Source organism: Heteronotia binoei, chromosome 4, assembly GCF_032191835.1.
Source record: "Heteronotia binoei isolate CCM8104 ecotype False Entrance Well chromosome 4, APGP_CSIRO_Hbin_v1, whole genome shotgun sequence".
In the NCBI taxonomy this organism is placed as follows: domain Eukaryota; kingdom Metazoa; phylum Chordata; class Lepidosauria; order Squamata; family Gekkonidae; genus Heteronotia; species Heteronotia binoei.
The window spans coordinates 155,001,117-155,026,041 of NC_083226.1; the positions used below are offsets into that span (position 1 = coordinate 155,001,117).

Below are 24,925 nucleotides of genomic sequence, written 5' to 3' on the forward strand. Positions count from 1 at the left end.
GGAAAATATGTCATTTTTTTTGTTTTACAGAAAAAAGGCACACAAGACCCCCAAAGAAATCATATTTCTAATAGGATCTTTCCCCCATCTCTATCTCCTGACTACATTTATCTTCCTTAGCTCCGACCTTTTCCCTTCTCTGTGGGGTAAGAAAAAGTCCTGCTGCAACAAATGACTTCATATCTTTTCAAGAGAAACCTGCATTCTGCTGATTTGGTAAATGATAATAAATGCAAAATGATCCATTAATATCTGAGCTAATGACTGTCTCAACTGAGTGTTAATTGCTAATGCATCATCCATATGCCGCAGGACCTCTTGGTCTGTGTCGGATTACATGAATTAACTGTGTTTGCAAGAGCAGACACTGAAGCACCATCTGTAAAGCAAACTAATTGGCTTTTAGGATCTAGCCGAGCAGCAATAAAGCAGTGGAGCAGACTCCGAGAGGAGCACGCGGTGACTCTGAGCGGTAAAGAGCACAATCCCATTTTTCTAGCGTCAAGTTCCCTAATCTCAGTTCCATTTATCTATTGGCAAAATGAGGGGTGGAAGACAGAAAGGCAACTTTGGCTTGGTTCGGATCTTGTAAACCCCAATTAGTAACCCCCACTCTGTTTAGTCCAAGGGTGAATACACACACACAAGTATATATCATTTGGGGTAGGTTCTTTCTTCTTTTGGTGTCTAAAAAATTACGCCTACAATGTAAATTTCCCACTAGTGCAAAGAGCTGAGTTTTGTAACATCAGTGTGGGGTATCCTGACTTATCGGGAAGACTTGGGTTCAAACCTCCGTTCTGCCAAGGAAGCTTGCTGGGAGATTTTGGGCCGATTAGTCAGTCTCAGCCCAATCTACCTATCAGGGTTCTTGTTATGAAGATGCCTCAGGACTTGTTATGAAGATACCCCATTACCACAGTATGTTGCTGCTGTAGCAAAGAATAGCAGCCAGTGGGAGGAAGAAGAGGCCCACTCCCTCTCAGCAGGGAGAAATGGAGAGGGAGCAGGAGGCTCCTCCAAGAAGGCTCCCTGCACTCAAAGACATCAGGGCCAGCCACCTTCCAAGAGGCCATTCCCCTGGGGACACTGACAGTGCCATCCAGAAGAGGTATGTGGCAGCCCAGGAAGCAGTCACTCACCTTATCGGAAAGATGGCTGCTTTGGATGGCCAACACTTCTCCCTTGTGGAGAAGAAGAAAAGATTGGATGTATACCCTACCCTTCACTCAGAATCTCAGAGTGGCTTACAATCTCCTTTCTCTTCCTCTCCTTACAACAGACACCCTGTGAGGTAGGTGGAGCTGAGCAGGAACGGATCTACATGTTTTTAGAGGGGGGGCAAAATTAAAAAATGACACCCCCTTATGGGCCATTCTATCTTATGCGTGCCAAACTGTACAATACAATTTGGCACACACCCCCGTCGGTGCCCGGGGCAAGCACCCCCCCTCTGCCCCCCCCCCTAGATCCGACCCTGGAGCTAAGAGAGCTCTTTTGAGAACTGCTCTTGAAAGAACAGCTCTTTCAAGAACTGTCACTCACCCAAGGTCACTCAGCAGGTGTATGTGGAGGGGTGGAGAATCAACCTTGGCTCTCCCAGATTAGAGTCCATGCACTTCACCATGCCATGCTCTCCTAGCCATTACACCCAACTGGGGGATGTAGCCTTCACCGGCTGCTGCAACACCTGTTTCCTTGAGGAGGACCATGGCGGTGATGGTCAAGGCAAAGCTTTTCAGAGCAGAAGGCAGAACTGCACTTTAAGGCAGATCTCTGGAGCAGCCAGCAGCACTGCTACCTTGCCCTCACCTATGAAGTGATTGTTTAAATGGGGCAAAATACTGGGACCTGAATGCGATTGCGGTGCAGCCTGCCAAGCTATTATCCATCTGTCACAGGAATGTGAATGTTCAGCTTTCCAGGGAGATGTGACCGAGCTCCTTGAACTCTCCCCAGCTGTGATTGAGTAGATCTAGGTATCTAAATCTAAATATTAGTATTTGGGGGGATTGTCCAATTGGTCTGCATACCCATTGTATTAACTTAGTTCTGTATTTTATATTATTATATGCTTCTTGGGTATAATGCTGCCATACAATAATTTTTTTGCCACTGTGTGACACAGAGTGTTGGACTTGATGGGCCATTGGCCTGATCCAACATGGCTTCTCTTATGTTCTTATGTTCTAAATAATCTCTTCGTCCTCAGAAAACGCAGTTTTCTAAGCAAGAAGTAATTGCTGCTTTCTTGAACATGCACATATTTTTTTCCAAAGGAAATTGTTTTATTTATTTAGATTGTTTTGTACAGAGGAAATACTAGGGTGGAGGAATTTGGAAAGGCCCTTCTAATCACACTGGCTATCTGATCACAATCCTACATGAAGTCAGGTGACAATATCTGAGGGAGAAACTGCTCTGTATCCTTTATAAACATTTGCTTTCATGCTATAATCCCCTAGAGGTAAAAGAACAATCTTGCAAGGAGGCATTCTGGTCCCAGCTTGACAACACATGGTTGTTTCCAATACTTGTACACCCCTTGGGCAAAAGCTGTTACCTTGTGAATGAAACACAACACATGGAGAATCCAGCATAGCATTTTCAGAACTAGAAGTCTTCAGAATCGTGATTCAGTCTTCAAAACTGTTTTCTCAAGGATGGCTTTCAAAATCAGGTTGGAATGCACAATGTGATCAGTTGTAAAGTTTGGTTAGTAAATTTCCTTATCTCCAGGATAAATTTAACTTGTACTTCTTCCTTTCTCAAAAACAATTTGCTTTAGCTGCAGGGGATGTTTTAACTGTAAAAAGAAACATTGGAGGGGGGGCATCCCTTCTAATAATATGCCTTTTAGAAAACAGAAAGTCTCAAATGTTATTTTAGCATTACTTGTGTATAAAGTCTCATTTTTTCCACTGCTGACCACCAGGAAACCTTTGATGCAGAACTGATTTTTTGTTAAAAAAAAATCAAAACTGATAATAAGAAATGGAGAAAACTCTCTGGCTTCTTGTATTTTCCCCAAATAAGGCTGCAGTCATTAAGAAAAAGCAAAGAAAATCCTATGGGGATTATTCTGATTAAGGTTGTTACTTAGCCAGTAAAAAACAAATGTTCTGTTCCTTTAATAGAGGCCTGACATACAGGAATGGGCAATAGAAACTTCTCATTGGACAAAGCTCAATAATATCAGCTGATAATTGCTGCAGATCACAGTGATATTAAGAGGACAACTAGAGGAACCAGTTTAAAAGTTGCCAACCATACTTCCGAGCAAGAAGGAATAGAAACAGGAATTATTTTTGCATTTCAAAACTGTACAATTGATTTTTTTTTTAAATGAAGCATTTCAGAATGAGCCCTTTATGTGATACAGTTTTTCCTTTTAAGAAAAAAACTCTCTTAGTAGCATTGTTTGTGACAGGCTCTTTAGAACTCTGACTCATGAAAGCTTATACCCTGAAACTCTTGCTGGTCTCTTAAGTGCTGTTGGACTTGAATCTAATTGATAAACTTTGTTCTACAAGAGCTTGAGTCCAGTGGCACCTTTAAGACCAATGAAGTTTTATGCATGGTATAAGCTTTTGTGTGCACGGTCACGTCTTCATTTCAATGGCACTTCCATGGGAGAGCTTTCCAGTAGTTTTAAGATGTACAAAAGCCCAGTGCAAACAGACACTAGCAAGAGAGATTTTTTTCCCTTAGAATTATTTGGTAAAATGAATACACAGGATTACAATTCAGTAGAATTGGGTTTCCTCTATCTTTTATTATCTTGAAGAAAGTCAGCCCCAAAGAAAATCTGCGGAAATGGGAAACAATTGTAGACAGGAAAAAGTTCTCCAGAGTGAAGGCATCCGCTTTTTCACCCTTGCTGTAAATAAAACTCCCAAGTCCACACGTCTTTAAAAAGCAGGATAGAATAGCTCTGGAGAATTCTTACAGTGTGAAACACCCTCACTCTTTATTTCCTTGGAAACACACAGCTTGCTGACAGTGAAATCCTAAACAGTGTCACACTCTTCAGAGCCCTTCACACTCTTCAGAGCCCACTGACGTCTGTTTGGTGTAGTGGTTAAGTGTGCGGAATCTTATCTGGGAGAACTGGGTTTGATTCCCCACTCCTCAACAGCTGCTGGAATGGCCTTGGGTTAGCCATAGCTATCTCAGCCCCACCCACCTCACAGGGTGTCTGTTGTGGGGGGAGAAGATATAGGAGATTGTAAACTGCTCTGAGTCTCTGATTCAGGGAGAAGGGCGGGGTATAAATCTGCAATTCTTCTTCTTCTATGGATTTAAAAGACTGTGACTCAGTTTAGGATTACATTGGATTTCTATATAATTCCTTTTTAACCTTTTTCAGATTTTCCAGTCTCATCTGCAATATGGGACACCTTTTGAATATATATATTTTTGGGGGGGGATGTGATGTTCCAGAAACCGAATCACTCCTTGATGGAAACCACCCGGTCCCCAGGCAGCAAATAAGAATAAGTTTAATATTAAAAGATTATTAGATAATTAGTAATATTATTGCAATATTTAGTATACTGGTGGAACCAACTGCCAGAAAAAGTGAGGGCCTTGTGGGACCTTGCCCAATTCCGCAAGGCCTGTAAGGCCACACTCTTCCAGTTGGCATTTAACTGACATTGCTACTGTAGGGAAAACTTAAGTAATACTGAATGCCATTGGAACTATCTTGAAGGATACTAGCTCCAGTCTGTTTTTGGTTGTTTTAATTATGGAATTTTAAATTTTTGTAATTGTTGTGGAATTTTAATTGTTTGCTGTGATTTTATGTTGTGAGCCGCCCTGGCGTTTGCAAAAAAATGAAAAGGTTAGGTTAAGAGACTGTGTGGCTGAGAAGGGATTTGAACTCAGGTGTCCCAGGTCCTAGTCTAACACGAGATTTCGTAACATTTTCCTATCCACATATTACAGATTTGGGCAGGCTTTCTATATGGTTACTTCCTAATCAGATGGGATTAAGTTATGGGAATTTCTAGAAAGCAGAATGATCCAGGAAGTAAGCAATGCTACACTAACACGATTTGGGAGGCTCTTTTCATTTTTTTGCCATTGCCTTCCCCAGTCTTTTACACTTTCCCCCCAGCAAGCTGGGTACTCATTTTACCGACCTCAGAAGGATGGAAGGCTGAGTTAACCTTGGGCTGGCTACTTGAATCCAGCTTCCACCGGAATCGAACTCAGGTCGTGAGCAGAGAGTTCAGACCACAGTACTGCAAGTACTGCTGCTTTACCACTCTACGCTATGGGACTGCTCAGAAGAGTTTCCGCCTCAACATTAGAAAGAACTTCCTGACCGTTAGAGTGGTTCCTCAGTGGAACAGGCTTCCTCAGCCCATCAGGAGGTGGTGGGCTCTCGTCCTTTGGAGGTTTTTAAACAGAGGCGAGATGGCCATCTGACAACAATGAAGATCCTGTGAATTTAGGGGGAGGTGTTTGTGGATTTTCTGCATTGTGCAGGTGGTTGGACTAGATGACCCTGGGGGTCCCTTCTGACTCTATGATTCTATGAATGAGTTTGCATTCATAGAGACCGCTGTGGTCTTTAATGATAGGAAAGGTGGGATAATAAGAAAGGCTGTGGGCTGGGGTATGAAGAGAAAGCTTATGTGTTGCAGATGCTGTGTTGTAGAGATAAGCAGGGAGCTCTCATTTTCAGGGTCTGTTTTGCTATCAGAAACTCTTTACACTATTATCACAGCCATGTGTGTTACACACCAGAGTTCTGTTCTATCACAGAAATACATTTTCTCTACATCAGCTGGCAAAGATACTTATCATTAGCTAATGCAGCCACAACAGCCTGTGGATTTCCCTTCTGAAAAGGTATAATTTCCCCTAATTGCAAAGGTTCAGTTTTCTTTTAATTTCGTCTCACTCATACAATCTAAAAAATATATTTTTAAAAAAACTAAAACTCAGATCACACACTTTAAGGTGTTTATTTTTTTGTGGGTTACCCACATCTGAAGGTTAGCACTGCCATACATTTGTAAATATTTAAGGTGCCACAGGACTCTTTGTATATTACCTCAGCAATCCTTACAATGATCCTGTTAAGGTGGGTCAGCATTCTTATTTTCCTGTAATGGATATACGAATGAGGGAATATGGCCACTTTTATCAGTTGCTAGCTGGGGTAATATTTGAACAGGGTGTTTTCCAGGTCATACTCTTAAACTATGACATTGCACCAACTCTGTAGCAAAGTTTATAGAAAATGAAAAAGGTAAAGGTGGGCCCCTGTGCAAGCACCAGTTGTTTCCGACTCTGGGGTGATGTCACATCACGACATTTTCACGGCAGACTTTTTATGGGGTGGTTTGCCATTGCCTTCCCCAGTCATCTACACTTTCTCCCCAGCAAGCTGGGTACTCATTTTACCGACCTCAGAAGGAGAGAGCTCGGACTGCAGTACTGCAGCTTTACCACTCTGTGCCACGAGGCTCTTGTTCTTATAGAAAATTAACATCATGCAAAACTATAATCATATTTTAAAAAACTGTAAGTATTGCAGAGGTGTACATTTGAGAGGGAAATGATGACTGATATAATATACAACCAAAACAAAGGCAAAGAGAAGTATGCAAAGCCCAGCTAAAGAGAAAACTGCAGGAAGTTTGAAGATTGTATTTTTTAGAAGATTCTTAAAATTCATTTTTTAAAAAATGTACATCATTTATAGTTGACTTTTCTCACCTGGACTCAAACTGGATTACACAGAGTGAGTCAGTACGACTAACAGTGTCGGAGTGAGACAGTGAGTAAACAACGAAATAGGATTAGGGTTGTAGAACCACCCAGAAGTCTAAAAACAACTGAAACAAAGCGTAAATATACGTTCAGGTGTGTGGCCATGTTGGTCTGAAGCTGCAGAACAAAGTTTGAGTCCAGTGTCACCCTTTAAGACCAACAAAGATTAATTCTTTTGGGTATAAGCTTTTGTGTGCAATCCCATTTCTTCAGATACATTGAAACCAACTCCCTCAAGCATTACATATAGGTAGAAAGGGGCGGCAGGTTAGTAACCAGGACTCTCGACTCTAACTAGCTCTTCCTGGCAACTAACCCTCCCTCCCTATGTAAGGCCTAAGGAAGTTGGTTTCAATGTATCCGAAGAAGTACGCATGCGCATGAAAGCTTATACCCAGAAGAATTAAAGCTCATACCTTGAATAAAATTTTGTTGGGTCCTAAAGGTGCCACTAGACTCCAACGTTGTTATGCTCTTTAAGACCAATATGGCAACCCACGTGAATCTTCCTATCCAAACACACACATAATGCTTAATAGTGTTTGGAGTAGCGGAATTATATACACAGTGCAATCATATTATCCAGAAAGTAAGTGCCACTATGCTCAGTGATGATTGCTCTCAGGTAAACAAATGTAAAATTGCGATCATAAAAGCATCTTGAATCAATTTCTTGTCACTTGTTTCCGGGCAGCAAATGCGCACCTGAATCAGTTCTACCAGTATATTAACATATACAACAGGCAGGGCTTTTTTTGTAGCAGGAACTCCTTTGCATATTAGGCACCCCCCCCCCCCGTGTAGCCAATCCTCCAAGAGCTTCCAAGGCTCTTAGTATAGAGCAGGGGTGGTCAAACTTAACGTAAGAGCCACATCAAATAAACGTCAGATATTTGAGAGCCGCAATACAGGAGTGTCAGATGTTTGAAAGCCGCAAGACAGATGGAAGGAGGGAAGGAAGGAAAGAAAGCAACTTTAAATGCATTCTCCAAGCTGCCAGATGACTTTGCTTGGAGAAGTTATTTAAAGAGAGAAATGCCTTCTCCAGGCCAGCTGGGCAAGGGGGGGGGGGCTTCCAGAGCCACACAATATCTGTTGGACCTGTCACTCTCTCTTGTCACTACCTCACAGGGCAGTTGTTGTAAGGATAAAAGGAAAAACAGTACTGTAAACCACGGTGGGTCCTCATGGGAGAGAAAAGGATGTATCGATGCTTTGACCCAGATGGCCCAGGCAAGGTTGACTAATCTTTTCAGATTTCAGAAGCTAAGCAGGGTCAGCCCTGGTTAGTAGATGGAAGGGGGACCACCAAGGAAGTCCCGGTTTCGTTTGCAGAGACAGCCCTCAGGCAATGCCAAATCTCCTCTCTTAAACTCTATTGTTGTCACCATAAATCAGCTGCTACTTGATTGCAAAAAAAAAGCGCTATATAAATAAACAGTGTTTTCCGCGGTGGCTCAATGTTGCGCCACCGCAACCAATGCAGATCTTAGAGAGCGATGAATCATTCATGACACTCATGCAATAGCCCAGCACGCGCGCCGTGGGTCTAGTTTTGGAAGAAAGGCCCGCACAATCCAGGGAGCTTCCTCACAAAAAGCTGTGATTGTCGCTTGCCGCTTGCAAGGAGCGAGCCAGCCAGCCGTGATCCATACTGGGGGGGGGGGGGGGGGGAGAGAGCCGCGCTGTGGGCGGGGCGCGAAAGAAGCGCCCCCGCGAGTGCTCCCCCCTCTCGGGCCCCAGCCAGGACTCGCATCTGCAGCCAGGCCAGTCATAAAAGTTTGGCAGCTCCGAGGCGCAGCGGCACAGAAGGCGGCTTGTTGCTCGTCTGTCGCCGGCTCCACCTCCTCCTCCCACGGTAGCCAGAAGCCGAACCTTCTCCTCCATAGGCTCCGGCTGCTGCTCGGCTGAAGTGCGCCGTTCCTTCGCCAGGCCTCGCTCGGAGCCCCCGCCGCTGTCCGACGCCTGAGAGGGGCGGCGGTTTTTGTTTCGGTCTTCAGGGGGAGAGCCGAGCGGGGTCGCCTCGCCTAGGGCGCACGGCAAGGGGCAGTGGCCAAAGCGCACGCCCCTCACCCGGCAGTCCCGGCTGGAGGCGCCTGGCTCTCCCGCCGCCGCCTCTCCCCTCCCCTCCCCGGCTTCCTGTTGGGGCTGCGCAGTCCCGGCGGCACTAGAGGCTGGGCAGGGCTGGGCCGCACCGCGCAGGGCCGGAGCGCCTGGCTGGCACTGCGCGCCATGGAAGAGCGCGCCGGCGGGATGAAGCCGGAGCGGCAATAGGAGGTGAGCGGGCGGGCAGGGGGTCTCTCGGCGGCCACGGGGGAGGGGAGGGGAGGCGAGGCTGGGCCGGGCCGGGCCGGGCCGGGCGGGGGGAGGCGAGCCGCAACCTGTTCGCGCTGGAGTCAGTCGAGGCGCTCCCGGGGGCGGGGAGGATTTTCTCTCGGCGAGGCTGGCTCGAGTTGGCTTTCTCGCTGCCCCGCTTCCTCCACGGCGCCGAGCCCCCTTTCTGGAGCAGCCGCTGCTGCAGAGTTCTGGCTGGCCGTTTGGAAAGAGACGCAAGCGGAGCCCTCCCCGCCGCCCTTTGCCTTTTGTCGCCCACTGTACCTGTCCTAAAGGGATTCCCTCCCCGGCTACCTCGAGAGGGAGCCGAAGCGATACCCTCTTTGGCCCACTGTTGGGATCCTTCCAAGTATGGCTTTTGTAGCTTGCTGGTGGAGCCGGACGAGGGATTTCTTCCGCAGACACGATGCCAAATCGCCAGTCAGCTTTGCCTACTTTCCCTCAAACGATTTATATGTCGGTTGCCAAGTTTTCTCTTAGTGGAGACTTGACTTCCCAAGTGGGGAAACGAGGGCTTTAGGGGCTGTTTTTCACCGGGGGGGGGGGGTCGTGTGAACCGCCCGAATGCTTAAGGAAAGTTTTTGTTTTTCTCGTTGTACATTTCCTGGCCTCCTCGTGTGTAAAGCTGGAAGAGGTTGGCAGCGTTTTTTTTTTTTTGACTCAGGGCTTACAGCGAAGAGTGTGACATTTTGAAGAGGATGAGAAGACAGGAAGGGCCCAGAGAGAACGAGAGGGTGACTCAAAATCCCTTTTCCTCTCGGTTTTTGCTTTCCTGGAGGGAGCGTGTGGAGGTGGTCTTGGCCAAACTTCTGCTCAGTAATCAGTAGGGTCATCTTAGCCAAAGGGCATGAGGCCCAAAAGGGAGGGGGGTGGAAAGAACTGTCAAGTCACAGCTGACTTATGGCAACCCCGCAGGGTTTTCAAGGCAAGAGAGGTTCAAGTTTGCCATTCCCTGCTTCTTCATATCAGCTTGAGACTTCCTTGGTGGTCTCCCCTCCAAATACTGACCAGAACTGACTCTGTTTAGCTTCCAAGATCTGGTGGATAGCCGGGGCTGTCCAGTTCAGGGCACTTAGAAGTGTTTATTTGCTGTTTCAGGGAATTATTTCTTCAGTCAACTAACTAACTGATGGTTCAGGTGTGGGATACAAATGGCCTCAGTGACCAGTGAGAATCCCAGAACCTGGTGCTTTTATGTCTTAATTCCTCACTGAATGGGACAGATTTCTGAGCAGACTTCTAGGATGCAACTGTCACAGTGGCTTGGGGCCTTTTGTGGAGTGCTTGCACCCCTCTGATTCTGATTCCCAGCTGCAGCGTTCTGCATGCACAGTTCTTACATTTCGGCTGTGTGGAGAAATGCACAGCTGATACTGGATTTCTGAATCTATTGATGACCATCTGGGAAACTGGGTTAACAGCTGCTCTTCAGTTTGCAAGGTGTGATTTTGGCCTGGGCCACGTGCAGTGCGGAGAAGGAATTTAGTGTGTGCTTTCTCGCCCTATTAAGTTTTATGTTTGTGTTTTTAAAGCATGTCTGCAGGCGTATGATGCAGCAGTTTTAATGAACTTAAGTAGATTGCAGTCTCCTTAGTACTTGAAGGGAAGGCCTCAGGGAAACTTTTGATTGTTACATTTTTAAGAAGCACAATGTAAACGTGGTAAATGAGCTTCAGGTTTATTTGACTGGGAAAATGTCATTAGCCTTTTGTTGAAAGGGGAAGTTATATAGCCTGTTCTGAGACTGTTGTTAAAGAAAGTTTGAGTCCAGGGGTACCTTCAAGACCAACAGTGTTTTGTTCAAGGTGTGAGCTTTTGTGTGCATGCACACACTTCCTCAGATACATGTAAATGGAGATTAACAGTTTTTATATATATATATATATATATATATATATATATATATATATATATATATATATATATATATACAGATGCCTCTACATAGGTGAACAGCAAATTAGCATACAACTTAATGAAGATATTTTGAGATATGCAAAGGCTGTCTGTGGGGGTCTGGAAGTGTATGTTCAATTGCTGATTTGTTAGAGGTATAATGCTGGTTTTACTCTAAATTGTTTATTGTAACTCTTTTTGTTGTAAGCTATCCTGAGCCTACTTGCAGGGAAGGGCGGCCAATAAGTTCAACCTAATAATACCCATGCTACTACCACTGATAGTAATGCACTTCTGATTAGTTGGACTCTCAGAGATGTTTGCTTTTGGATTGAAATCCAGGAGGACTACAGAAATCTTTCAAAAGACTTGCCTGCATACTGTGGCAATTTATGTTGAACACAAATGCTGGGAAGGTGACAACAACATGTCATTAAACTGAAGCGTGCAATCCTCCAAAAGTCTGAATGTTTTCCCATGATGGGAAAAGACCTAGAAACTTATTCTTCTGTGCTTTGAGTGAAAGTTTTTATTGCTGGAGAGAAAGTGGAAAGTCAGCTTTTCAACTGGATGTATTTCTAGCACAGTTAGGCATTCCATCCAGATTTTGGATACAGGAAGTCTGCCTATTCATCCGGTCTCACTGCATTAATTTCCCTTCATTTATTGAACAATAATTTCCTCTCCATTCATCTGTCAGTTTTCTGCAGGGCTACTTTGAGAAGAGATGGGCAGAAGACCACCCATCCATGCTCTTTTGTGTGTGCCATCTGTCTTAGGGTTGTCCTCGAACTGGAGGGAAAAAATTGTCTCTCTCCTGTAACAGAAGCTTAAGGTGTGAAAAATGGGCAGTTGAAGCATTTCATAGCACAGAGGTAGATAACATCTTTTGGCTAATACCATCCCGTTATACCTCTTTGAAAGTGGCAGGCAGTTTTTTCCCCCTCCAGGTTATTGGCCAGACTGCAACTCCCAGGAAAGCAGACTTTGCTCAGAAACTCTGGTAACTAGTTAGCAAAAATGTCTCTAAATACAAAAAGTGTTTTAAATAACCATTTTATACAGCATTCTTTAAGAGCCATATTTAGGACAACAAAGAATGCTTCCAATCTGTTTGTTATTAGCCTTTCACTCAGTTGCAGTAAGCATGGAAAATTTGGAGAGGGGGGCAGGGAGAAGTTATATATACAGTTCAGTTTTTTCCCCTTTAATTCAGCAAAGGGTTTGGTCTTGATTACTTCTTTTCTCTTTCTAGCTCTCTGCAATTTTGTTTGTGGGATCCTGCATAGCTGGACCAACAGCAGAAACACAAATGTTATATAATGAGGGTAACTGTTCACTGGCTGTTAGAGGCATTATGCAAAGAAATGTAACATGATTCTGGTGGTGTATCAGCATAAAGTTTGAATGCTGCTTTCCTACTTATGTTTCCAGGGCTCTCTTAATACAAGGTCCTAAACTTTGCCTTTGCAGTCTCTTCTGTTGTCCCTAAGCCCTTTCAAGAAAAAAAAATATTGTGATATAGTGTGTAGGGCATTGGAACTAGACTAGGGAAGCTTATCTTTCTATCTCTCAAGCCTCTAGTAAGGGTAAAATTATGTGGGAGAGCTTGAAAAAGCTCCCCTAGTAAAAAGCTTAATAAAACACTTCCCAATGAAAAGGAGATCTGTATTTTTGTCCTCAGTGGTTTAAGCCGCAACCCTAAGTAAAAAAAACAATGGCTCGCAGCAGAAAACTTTGCAAGCTTGTAAATCTCTCCTACAGATAAATGGAGAAGGGCTTTGTGCACACACTCCCAAATTCTGTAGAATTACACAAATGAATTTTCTTATTGAACAAAATCATACTTGAAAGATGGCAGCATTTGCAATGCAGCTAATTGTGGGGATATTGCTAAACCAGTTTCTGGGCCCAGAGAGTGGTCCAAATATGGATGATGTGGCGCATGAAAAGAGTGGAGGTATAACAAAGGCAAAAATCACAGAAGTATGTTTTTCTAATGCAATTGACTATAGACTATATTTCTGCTAATTATGTGGTTCTCCTGTAATCTTGTCCACCTTGACTCATTTCCTGTGGTCAGGAACTTTCACCACAGTTGTATATTGAGTATACGTTATAAAGACCTAACTTCCTCAGGAAAGTTAGTCTTAAAGCATGGCAGAGCCTTTTAAAGGTAAGAGCTTGGCAGAAACAAGTCTTAGCAAGGTACCAAGCACACTTATCCCACTATGTTAATGCAAATAGCAGCTCAGGAACTGCCAGTTCGTAGAACAGCGGTTCTGTGCCAGACAATTAATAGCTTGATAATATTCAGCACTGACACAGCACTTTCGTCCCTTCAAGCAGTTCCTTTGCTGCAATCCATACAGTAGCCCTGTACTGTTATTCCCTTACTGCAGAGGGTGAAGTAGTTAGCAAAGATTGCTAAAGTAGAGGGAGGAACGGCATTTTTCGAGGTTCACAGTTGGTGTAATGGTTTTTGCACAAATCTAATGTGTGCCTCGATCCTTTGTTTTGTCAGAAATAGTAATTCTGGGAGGTATTGCAGCAGGGCAAATAAAAAACTGCATCCTGGGAGGGCTTTGAGTCAGTTGTCACCTCTGCCCACAGACTTGGCCTCTGCCCCGAACTGAATGATTGCTCTTTTCGTGCTACCCAGTGAGCTGTAGAGGAGCTGGCATTTGACGGAGGTCCAAATCCACCGTGTTCCATCCAGTGCCGTTCTCCCAAGGTAATTAAGTCTGTGATCCAAAGGACCTTTTCCTGGCAGTAAGCCCCACTGAATAACATATCATGTTTTTCTGAGTAGGCTTATTTAGGGAGCACTCCTTTAGGGAGCAATGTTTTTATATTGGTTTCTCTTGCTCAAAAAAAAAAAATGTAGACTGGAGGATCCTTCTCCCCTACTCCTGCTGATTTGCAGTGCAATCCTAAACAGTGACATTCTTCTAAGCTTAGGAGAGGGACTGTGGCTCAGTGGTAGAACATCTGCCTGGCATGCAGGAGGTACTAAGTTCAATCCCTGGCACCTCCAGTTAGAGGGACTAGGCCAGGGGTGTCGAACTCATTTGTTATAAGGGACAGATCTGACATAAATGAGACCTTGTCGGACTGGGCTATGTTGGGCTAGGGCATATGTGTACCTATTTAAGATTAGATAGCAGAAATATACACTTTATAAAGGATGCAGACATACACAAAGATTTTTTAAAAACTTAAAGCATGCTTAAAATATTAGCACTCATTGATCTTAAAGGTGCTTTCTTTGTATTTCTCCCATGGGTTCCAGGGAACTGGGTAAAGGAAGCTCTGGCTCTTTCCTGCCTTCCCTAAGGGACCAGGAAGGGAAGGAGCCTCAGCCAATAGAAGGAAGTAGCTCTGCTGTGCAATTGTGATAGTCTGGCAAAGCAAGCTCTTCCTCCCCCCTTCTTTCCCAAGGGAGGAGCCTCAGCCAATGGAGAAAACAGAGGTTTTGCTCTGTAACTCCTGTGCTACTGAAGCAAGTCTTGCAAAACAAGCTGTTACACAGAAGGAAGCAAGAGAGAGGGAGAAGGAAGCAGATGATGACCAGTTGCTTGGGGGGCTGATAGAAGACCTCCAGGGGCTGATTATGCCCCAGGCCAGATGTTTGACACCCCTGGACTAGGCAGTAGGTGATGAGAAAGACCCCTGCCTGAGACACCTGCTGCCAGTCTGAATAGACAATACTGACCTGCCTCCATGGACAAAGGGTCTGATTCTGAATAAGGCAGCTTCACATGTCTGAAGCCTTCCCTACATCTAGAAGCCTATAACTCTGCTTAAGGTGGCACTGTTAATCAGTAAAAAAAAAAAGGCTGAACTGAGGTTTCTTTAATTGTTTGACAAGGACTTCCAGCCATTCACATCATTTAGAGAATGCAGGCAAGGGGAAAAGAGTTGGCCATTTGCAAAATGGAACTTTTCCTGCCTTCCTGTCCTGTTGAGATTCTACCTCCCATGCTATTTTTGAGGGACCTTGAGGCAGATTGGGGGTCTGTAATAAGAAGCAGGCATCAGGGAAAATGGCCTCCCTTCTGTTGTTGGTGGTGGGGAAACTAACTTGGATCCAACCCTGGGTGTGCTCAAAACACCAGTTTTAAAAAGGGGACCTGCTTTCTTCTGTACTCTAAGCTATATTCTGCTATCTAGTTTGGTATCTGTGCCTCTTTTCTTGAGGTGCAGTAAACTAATTTCTTCCAAAATTCCAAAGTTTATCTGTCCTCTTGGCAACTGAGCAATGCTCCCTGTCTTGCAATACTGTGAAACTAGTCAATAAGAGAGACCAGGAGTGCTTTCTGTTTGCTTTCAAGATGGAGGTGTATTTTCTGCATCCCTTGCTAGATGAGTGCGGTGGTGCTTTCCTTGTTTTTGGCAACAGAGTTACACTGCAATATGTGATTGGCCCCATAGTAACATGATATTGTCTTGCTCTTAATATTATCCTTGACTGGCTGGGATTGGCAGTGATTTTAAAAAAGAGAGAGACACAAAAATGCGCTATAGAAGCAACAGAGAGAGAGAACACTTTGACTGCAACCAGCTACAGAAGCATTTTTAAAAGGTACATGTTATACTTGTTTGTTTTTTGGCTGGATGTTCCTTCCTCTTCATCTGATCCCCCTCTTATCCTTAAAAATTCCACAGGCAGAAATTCACAGCAGTACAGCTAGAGCAAACCTCTCATCCTGGAGAACATCTGAGTACAACTGTAAACAATTTAGACTTCTCCCTATCTCATCTTGAAGGGGAGCACACACAGTGGTTATAATAATAATAATAAAGGGCCAGTTGGGAGCTCACAGTATCATGTGACATGCTCTACCCAGTCACAGAGATGGAGCCTTTGGGAGTTATTCCAGTAGACCATTCACAGACCTCTCATGTCTTTTGTTTTTAAGTTCTGCCAATGGTGCTAGAGAGACCAGTCAGCCCTGCAGATATGTTTTCGAGAGCCGGTTTTCTCTACTGAATCTCAGGTTTGAAGTACATCATGCCAGTAGTCACTTGACAGCTGCCCACAGATTTGACTTTCTTAGCACCTTTTGAGTTTGGTTGCTGCAGTTCTAATTCTGTTACGACATTGCGTGTGAGGTGGAGGTGTGCAATCTGCAGATCACGCTGGTAATCCTGCTTGAGGTGGAGCTGAAATGTTACTGAATAATTGATTTTTGTTACTGCTGCAGGCAGGATACTTTGGGACTTGCTTGCTGGCTCAATTTAAAAAAAAACCTTGGGGGGTGGGGAAGGACAATGGATGATGAAAACAATTTGGTTGCACAGTCTTTTCTAGAAATAATCACTCTTCTAGAAATAATCAGTCATTTCAGGAAGATGGTTCTCAAGTTTCTTAGTGCATTGGAGCAAAGGCTAATAATAAGGGCTTTTTGTAGCAGGAACTCCTTTGCATATTAGGCCACCCCCATGCCCCCAATGTAGCTAGTTCTCCTGGAGCTTACAGTAGGCCCTGTACAAAGAGCCCTGTAAGCTCTTGGAGGATTGGCTACATCAGGGGTGTAGGCCTAATCAAAGGAATTCATGCTACAAAAAAGCCATGATTATGATAACGTAAAATTAAATGAGAATGGCTTTGTAATGACAGGGAAAGGAGGTTTAGCCTTTGAGGTTTGGTTTGCGCATAACTTTAGATTTGAAGCAGAAAGATAATGAAAGCTCTTAGTCTGCAGGAGTTTTTCTTTTGACGTTCAGTGTTTTGACAGTTTTGTTGCATAGGATTTGGGATAGAAGGATCCAGCTATGGAAATGTGGGTCTTCAGGTACCAGACGTAGTAGTTTTTGTGCGAAGGCCTTCCTCTCTTGCAGAGTATGCAAGGATAGGAGCGCTATGGGAAATAGGCAGGTGGTGAATAATCTTACTTGGTTGGATGACGTAAATTGTGGAGTGTTTCTATTTTAGGAGGTGTGGAGTGCTGGTGTATACATCGCTACTGTGAAGTGAATTTGCATTGAATGTTGGCAGATAAACTCAGATATGTGAACTATTTGTTGAGTCTTTTGCATGTTTACTTCAAAGTCAGGCTGTGTTTATTCGGTGGAACTTAATTCTAGGTAGATGTGCATAAGACTGCGGCTTGCCTCCAGTATCTCTGCCTTGAAATCCTGAAAATATTTACTAATTCCAGTTGGTGGGGGTTTTCATCTGTTACATCCAAAACACCCCTCTCCCCACATCCACACTCTTACTCTGAAACAGACTTTGTGAGCTGAAGCCCACTCTGCCAGATGCATGCGGTGTTTTCTCTCTAGGCAAGATTTATATGAATAAAGAAGAAAAGTTGTCAACTAAAGGGACAGATTTCCCTGAAACGTTGAAAGTTCCAGGTGTGCTGTAATTGCTGTAAGTGAACTCAAGTGCAATGAAGGAAAAGGCCAAAGATGACTCACAGTAATGAGTGTGGGACCACTGGCATGCAAAGCAGATGCTTTCTCACTGAACTGCAACCTGTTCTCCAGGCTCCCTCCAGCTGCTTGTATGTCTGATTCACTAAGCTGTATAGCGATGAACATGAACCTGCCATATACTGTCAACCACTGGTCCATCATGGTCAATATTGTCTGCTCAGACTGGCAGTGGCTCTTTAGCATCTGAGGTAGAGGTTTTTCATATCACCTCTTGGCTGGTCCTTTTTAACTGGAGATGCTGGGAATTGAACCTGCGGGGCAGGAGGGAGCATGCAAAGCAGATGGTGGTTCTGCTGAGCCAGAGCCCTTCCCTGAGTTCTGTAAGGCTATTTCTGTGTTCTGTAGAGGGCTTTCATAGAATCACAGAGTTGGAAGGGACCTCCAGGGTCATCTAGTCCAACACCCTGCACAGTGTAGGAAATTCACAAATACCGCCCCCCCTACAACCACAGGGGCCCCTGTTCCATGCCCAGAAGATGGGACAAAGGTTATTTGTAAGGTAATTTTTGTAACCATGATATTTTGCCACTTGTGCCACTTAACCACACACCCCCCATAAGGTGATGGGCACTCATGGGGCATTGGTACTGAAGAGCCTGTTTAATGATAGAATAGCATTGGATGGTGGAGTGATAGGAAAAACATTACGTGCAGTGGTTATAATGAGCAGTTTCTGATGTAGTGTGCTCAAGAAGAGCTGTATGGGAAAAGCATCCTTCATGGCATATGCCTCCCAGATGCCACCCATGAAAGGGCTCCAGTGCAAAGGCTGGATGAAGCAGCATGGTCACCAATGCTCCCTCTAAGCTGTGGAGTCTTGTTAGCAAAAATTCTACTTTGTGAGCTACTGCATAAATTAGTTTGCTTTGGGGCAATTTTTCCTGAGCCAAGACAAAAATTGGTGAGCCGGAGGCTAAAAAACTGTGACCTAGCTCGCACTAACTCAGCTTAGAGGGAACACTGATGGTCACATATGAAACTGCTGTGTAGTAAATGAGACCATCAGGCCCTCAGATTAAGTATTGTCTACTCAGGCTGGCAGCAGCTCTTCAGGGTCTAAAGCAAAGGTCTTTCACCTCGCCTACTGCATGGTCCTTTTTTATCTAGAGATGCTGGGGATTGAACCTGGGAACCTTCTGCATGCCAAGCAGAAGCTCTACCACTGAGCCATGACCCCTCTCCAAATCAACACTGCAGAGAAGCTGGTACCACGTTAAAGAACTACTGGCTGACTTGTGTAAACTGCCCCTCCCCTGGTGCATCTTTACAATGATTTCAGAAGGAAATGATCCAAATAAGTGGTGGATTGAAATAGTGTAAGGGCGCACATAGTCAAACAAATGTGTCCTTAAGTGCGGCGTTTTACAACAGGAAGTATTAATTCTAGGATGGAGGCATTCCATTAACAGAGGACTCTTAGTCTCTGACCTTTGTGTTAGCAGTGTTCTTCCACTCACCATACTGACATCAAGCTAGTAGATGTATAACTAGTTTGGTGGTAATGGTGTCAAACCATATCCACAGCTTTAAAATTACTTAAACAAACTTTAGCCAGAGAAAGAGAGTGTTGGATTGGTTGACGTGCCAGAGAAAGAGTGTGTTGCATTGGTTGGTGTGTCGGACAGGAATCTGGGAGATCCAGGACCAGATCACCAAAGTTTGCTGAGTATCTTTCAGAGAGCTCTGAGAGAGAGCGGATAAGAAGTGCTATAAGAGTGAAGTTTGGCTTTCTAAACAGCTGGGGAAGTTGCTGAGAATTTCTGAGTTAGTGTGACTGTTGAAAATTTTGAGTTTGTGGTTGCTGGGGAAGTGCTGTTCGTTTGGTTTGAGTGGGCTGAAGGTGATTGTTGCTGATTGATTAGGAGTGGCTGTGTTCCTGGGGCAGACTGAGGCCCCACAGTCTTTGCATTATTAAGCTGCACCTTTTGCTAGAGGCGCGAGCCGAAGGGTGAGAGCTAAAGGGCTCTTGACCTGTGGCTCTTAGCCTGGTGGCTGTGTAAGGACCAGAAACCCAGATCCCTGTTTGTCCACTCCAGAACCACTAATTTTGGAAGGTGTGTTGAAGACCTGAGTCAGATTGAGGTGACAAGAGAGGAGGTCCTGCAGCTGATTGACGAATTAAAAACTAATAAGTCACCAGGTCCGAATGGCATACATCCAAGAGTTTTGAAAGAACTCAGAGGTGAACTTCTGGATCTCCTAACAAAAATATGTAATCTTTCATTGAAATCTGCCTCCGTTCCTGGAAGGTAGCAAATGTCAACCCCATCTTTAAAAAGGGTTCCAGAGGAGATCCGGGAAACTACAGGCCAATCAGTCTGACTTCAATACTGGAAAAGTTGGTAGAAACCATTATCAAGGACAGAATGAGTAGGCACATTGATGAACACAAGTTATTGAGGAAGACTCAGCGTGGGTTCTGTAAGGGAAGATCTTGCTTCACTAACCTGTTACAGTTCTTTGAGGGGGTGAACAAACATGTGGACAAAGGGGACCCAATAGATGTTGTTTACCTTGACTTCCAGAAAGCTTTTGATAAAGTTCCTCATCAAAGGCTCCTTAGTAAGCTCGAGAGTCATGAAGTAAAAGGACAGGTCCTCTTGTGGATCAAAAACTGGCGAATTAATAGGAAGCAGAGAGTGAGTATAATTCGGCACTCTTCACAGTGGAGGACAGTAAGCAGTGGGGTGTCGCAGGGCTCAGTACTAGGTCGCATGCTCTTTAACTTGTTCATTAATGATTTGGAGTTGGGAGTAAGCAGTGAAGTGGCCAAGTTTGCAGATGGCACTAAATTGTTCAGGGTGGTGAGAACCAGAGAGGATTGTGAGGCACTCTAAAGGGCTCTGTCCAACACAGATCTGTTGAGGCTGGGTGAGTGGGCGTCATTGTGGCAGAAGAGGTTCAGTGTGGCCAAGTGCAAAGTAATGCACATTGGGGCCAAAAATCCCAGCTACAAATACAAGTTGATGGGGTATGAACTGGAAGAGACTGACGAAGAGAGAGATCTTGGGGTAATGGTAGATAACTTACTGAAAATGTCAAGACAGTGTGCGATTGCAATCAAAAAGGCCAATGCCATGCTGGGAATTATTAGGAAGGGAACTGAAAACAAATCAGCCAGTATCATAATGCCCCTGTATAAATCGATGGTGTGGTCTCATTTGGAATACTGTGTACAATTTTAGTCACCGCATCTCAAAAAGGATATTACACCATTGGAAAAAATCCAGAAAAGGGCAAGTAGAATGATTAAAGGTTTGGAACACTTTCCCTATGAAGAAAGGTTAAAATGCTTGGGGCTCTTTAGCCTGGAGAAATGTCGACTGCGGGGTGACATGATAGAAGTTTACAAGATTATGCATGGGATGGAGAAAGTAAAGAAAGAAGTCCTTTTCTCCCTTTCTCACAGTACAAGAACTTGTGGGCATTCAATGAAATTGCTGAGCAGTCAGGTTAAAACAGATAAAAGGAAGTACTTCTTCACCCAAAGGGTGATTAACACATGGAATTCACTGCCACAGGAGGTGGCGGCGGCTACAAGCATAGCCAGCTTCAAGAGGGGATTGGATAAAAATATGGAGCTGAGGTCCATCAGTGGCTATTAGTCACAGTATATTACTGGAACTGTCTGGGGCAGTGATGCTCTATATTCTTGGTGCTTGGGGGGGGGGGGCGCAAAGTGGAAGGGCTTCTAGACCCACTTGTGAACCTCCTGATGGCACTTGGTTTTATTTGTTTTTTGTTTTGGCCTCTGTGTGACAGAATGTAGGACTGGATGGGCCATTGGCCTGATCCAACATGGGTTCTCTTATGTTCTTATCTTGGGCCAGCATAACTTACTTTACAGGATAAAATGGAGGAGAGGAGAATGATGTATGCAGCTTTGGGCCCCAACTGGGAAGAGAAAGGCATGGCAAAAATAAAGTACATAAAAGAAGCTGCCTCTTTTTTTCAATTTAAACTGTTACCTAATAGCTGTTTGCTTAACCCATCGATGAACCTTTCTTTGTAAATAACTTAGCAAGCAAAGCTGTAAGTAGCCTTCATTGGGACTCTTTAGCTTGGAGAAACGTCGACTGCGGGGTGACATGATAGAGGTTTACAAGATAATGCATGGGATGGAGAAAGTAGAGAAAGAAGTACTTTTCTCCCTTTCTCACAGTACGAGAACTCGTGGACAGTCAATGAAATTGCTGAGCAGACAGGTTAAAACGGATAAAAGGAAGTACTTCTGCACCCAAAGTGTGATTAACATGTGGAATTCACTGTCACAGGAGGTGGCGGCGGCCACAAGCATAGCCAGCTTCAAGAGGGGTTTAGATAAAAATATGGAGCAGAGGTCCATCAGTGGCTATTAGCCACAGTGTGTGTGTGTATATAAAATTTTTTGCCACTGTGTGACACAGAGTGTTGGACTGGATGGGCCATTGGCCTGATCCAACATGGCTTCTCTCTTATGTCTGTATGCATTTATATTATATTTGCAAAAATATATATTTAAACAATGAAGGGCATTGCAGCCTTCAGGAAAGTAGCAGATTCTCCCCCACCTCCCGGCCTGTGTGGCAACTATTTTTTGTGGAATTAATGGCACAATGTCCTTTTCTGAAATACAGACTGGAATATAAACAGTCAAGTTTAGACGCAGTCTCCTCTGTTGACAGCCACGTATTTCCAGTTTCACCTTTAGGAAGATGTTTGTGCGACAAGCAGTATCCAAAAGGAAAATAGTCATAGCCCTTTGAAAGATGAAGAACGTTCATTCAGTCACATTAGATTCAGTGTGATCTCGGTTAATGCCTGCTTTTGGTCAACTAGCTAGTGACTGAATTGGTGCTGAAACGACTGAGGGGTAATTTCCCCACCTTTTTGAGTATCTGTGTTATTAATGGGTACCTGTAATGTTAAATGTTGCCACCTAGGGCTGCATTAAAGAAGCGTGGCAAGCGAGAGTCTTGCTAAACAATATTTTGGGTAGTGAAAGGAAGCTGTGGTCAGCGCTGGGGCTGAAAACAGATATGATATTAGTTTTTGATGTTTAGCCGCACAGTCGAGTCCGACTCTTTGCAACCCCATGGACAAAGTCTCGCCAGGCCCTCCTGTCTTCCACCATCGTCCGAAGTCTGCTCAAATTCGTGTTTGTTACATCAGTAACGCTGTCCAGTCATCTCATCTTTTGCCGTCCCCTTCTTCTTTCGCCTTCTGTCTTTCCCAGCATCAGGATCTTCTCCAGTGAGTGCTCCCTTCTCATTTGGTGGCCAAAGTATTTGAGCTTCAGCTTCAGCATCTGACCTTCCAGGGAACAGTCTGGTTTGATTTCCCTTAGGACTGACTGATTTGATCTTCTTTCAGTCCAAGGGAGTCTCGAGATTCTTCTCCTGCACCACATCTCAAAAGCATCTATTCTGCGCTCGGCCTTTAAACTCAGGAGCTAGGGTGGATTACAGATTTACAGCCAAAACAATTATGAGCTGTGCCATGGCTGTGTCAAGACCACCTCCCCACAGTCCCCCACCAAGCAGTTTTATTAATTTTTAAATTATAAAAGGTGCTTTCTCCAGCTCCCAAAGTAGCTGAGCAACTGTATTCCAAACAAAACAATCCACTAAAACTCTCACCAGCCGCAGTAAAAATTAGCAGCCCCAAGCCTGGTCTTGTAATTGTTGTAAAAACAAATTCTCTAATAACGAAAAAGGGTGAATATGTGGATTGATAAATTTGCACGTAGCATTTGGCTTTCTGAAAATGCAGTCGTTCACCCTGATGTGGGGAAAGCGGCAGACTGTCGGCTGATTCATTGATTTGGTAGTGATGTCTAGCAGGAAAACTGTGGAGCTGGGATCGCAGTGTGGGTGAGGAACCTGCCATGACTTCTCTTAAGTCATTCCATCTGTTCTTGCTTTTAAATACTTTGAGCTATGTAATGAAGGCTTTTTCTGTCAGTGCGTGATCAAAACCCTGTTGGAAACAGCCAAGAAAGGAGATTCCCCAGCCTCTCTAAAACTGCATGCATTTGACTCACAGAAACGTGTCATTATATCTAACTTTGATCAGTGGCCCCAGAGTGTGGATGAAAAATGGGCATAACTAGACTGTTCACGGATAGGGAGTGTCTTTCTACAAGCAAGGGGGAAGCCACGCGTTTGCAGAAAATTATGCAATGTGCAAAAGAGCCAGTGTGGTGCACTGGTTGAGTGTCAGACTAGTATCTGGGAGACCTGGGTTTGAATCCCCACTCATGCTATCGAAGCTAGCTGTGTGACCTTGGGCTAGTTGCACTCTCTCAGCCTAACCTATTTCACCAGATTGTCTTGAGGATGAAATGGAGGGCAAGAGAATGATGAAAGCTGTCTTGGGTCCCCATTTGAGAGAAAGGTGGAGTACAAACAAAGTAAATCAATGAAAATAATTTTTAAAAGCATGTGTGCTTAAAAACCCTAAAACCACAGAGGCAGTGTTTGCCTCTTTAAGAAAAGACTGCCCCCCCCCCACACAATTTAATGAATCTTTGGTATGAGATCTCAGTGGCTGTTGGGGTGTTGCTTGGCAATCCCAACCGAAACTGGAAAAGCTTCCAGGGGAAGAAATAGAAAAAGGTAGGTGGGTGGGAGAGAAGGAAAGGGGCGGGATTTCTTGGGGGAGGGAAAACTGAAAAGGAGAGGAAGAAACAGATAGGTCAGTTGGTGGAACACTCGTGGTGAGTAAGGGGAGTAATGCTTAGGGCATAGATGTTATGGCGTCCCGGGGGATGACCTGCAGACACTGCTGCCATTTTAGGACTGAACATGGGCCCCTTAAAAAGTCCTGAGGTCCCAATCCTGGTCAGGCCAGCAGTGGGACAGGGCCAGCTGCTTCTGTTCCCCCTGCCTTTTCAAGTGCCAAAACAACCACAGCCAAAGTCCGGTAGCATGAAGCAAGACAGGGGTGACCCAAATGCTGATGAGACTTGGATTTTGACAGGAGGGAGATGGGGAAGAGTAAGCAGTAATGTGTCCCCCCCCCCTCCTTGTATTCAGCCTAGGAATCTTCCATGGGGTGCTGTTTTTGAAAAGCAGCTCCCATCAAGTTCCGCAAGGATATTCCCAAGCTTGCACTTCAGAGATGTGTACAAGGATAGAAGTCCTCCCTGACTTCATGCTGTCATTTACTTCTGAAATTTAGCATAACATTGGAGCAAATACCCTACTTCTCCACTGTAGGATTATAGCAAGTGCAAATTTTGGCTGGCAGGCACGATTGGCTATGATTTGTAAACTTCTGGTATGCGCTGGTCTTTTCTGAACAATCAGAGTGTTCCTGAATTTGTACACTGCTCATTTGGCCTGTTCAGTGGCCATGGAAGTATTTGGGTTTCTATATGCTTCCCGCCTGTAGAGAGAATGGAAATTGTGGCACCCCCGTTCTCTGGCAAAGAATACGGAAGGTAAGCGGAATCAGGCTTTGAACAGTACTGCATAAACAT

General features: G+C 44.5%; 1 long non-coding RNA gene across 1 annotated transcript in view; it reads left to right on the forward strand.

The window, feature by feature from the left end:
• The first annotated feature begins 2,283 nt into the window (after nucleotides 1–2,283).
• LOC132570007 (uncharacterized) overlaps nucleotides 2,284–24,925 on the forward strand; it is a 54,513-nt gene continuing 31,871 nt past the window's right edge. Inside the window, exon 1 of the long non-coding RNA XR_009555304.1 lies at nucleotides 2,284–2,631. This is a non-coding gene — a long non-coding RNA (uncharacterized LOC132570007). The remainder of the gene's footprint in view (nucleotides 2,632–24,925) is intronic.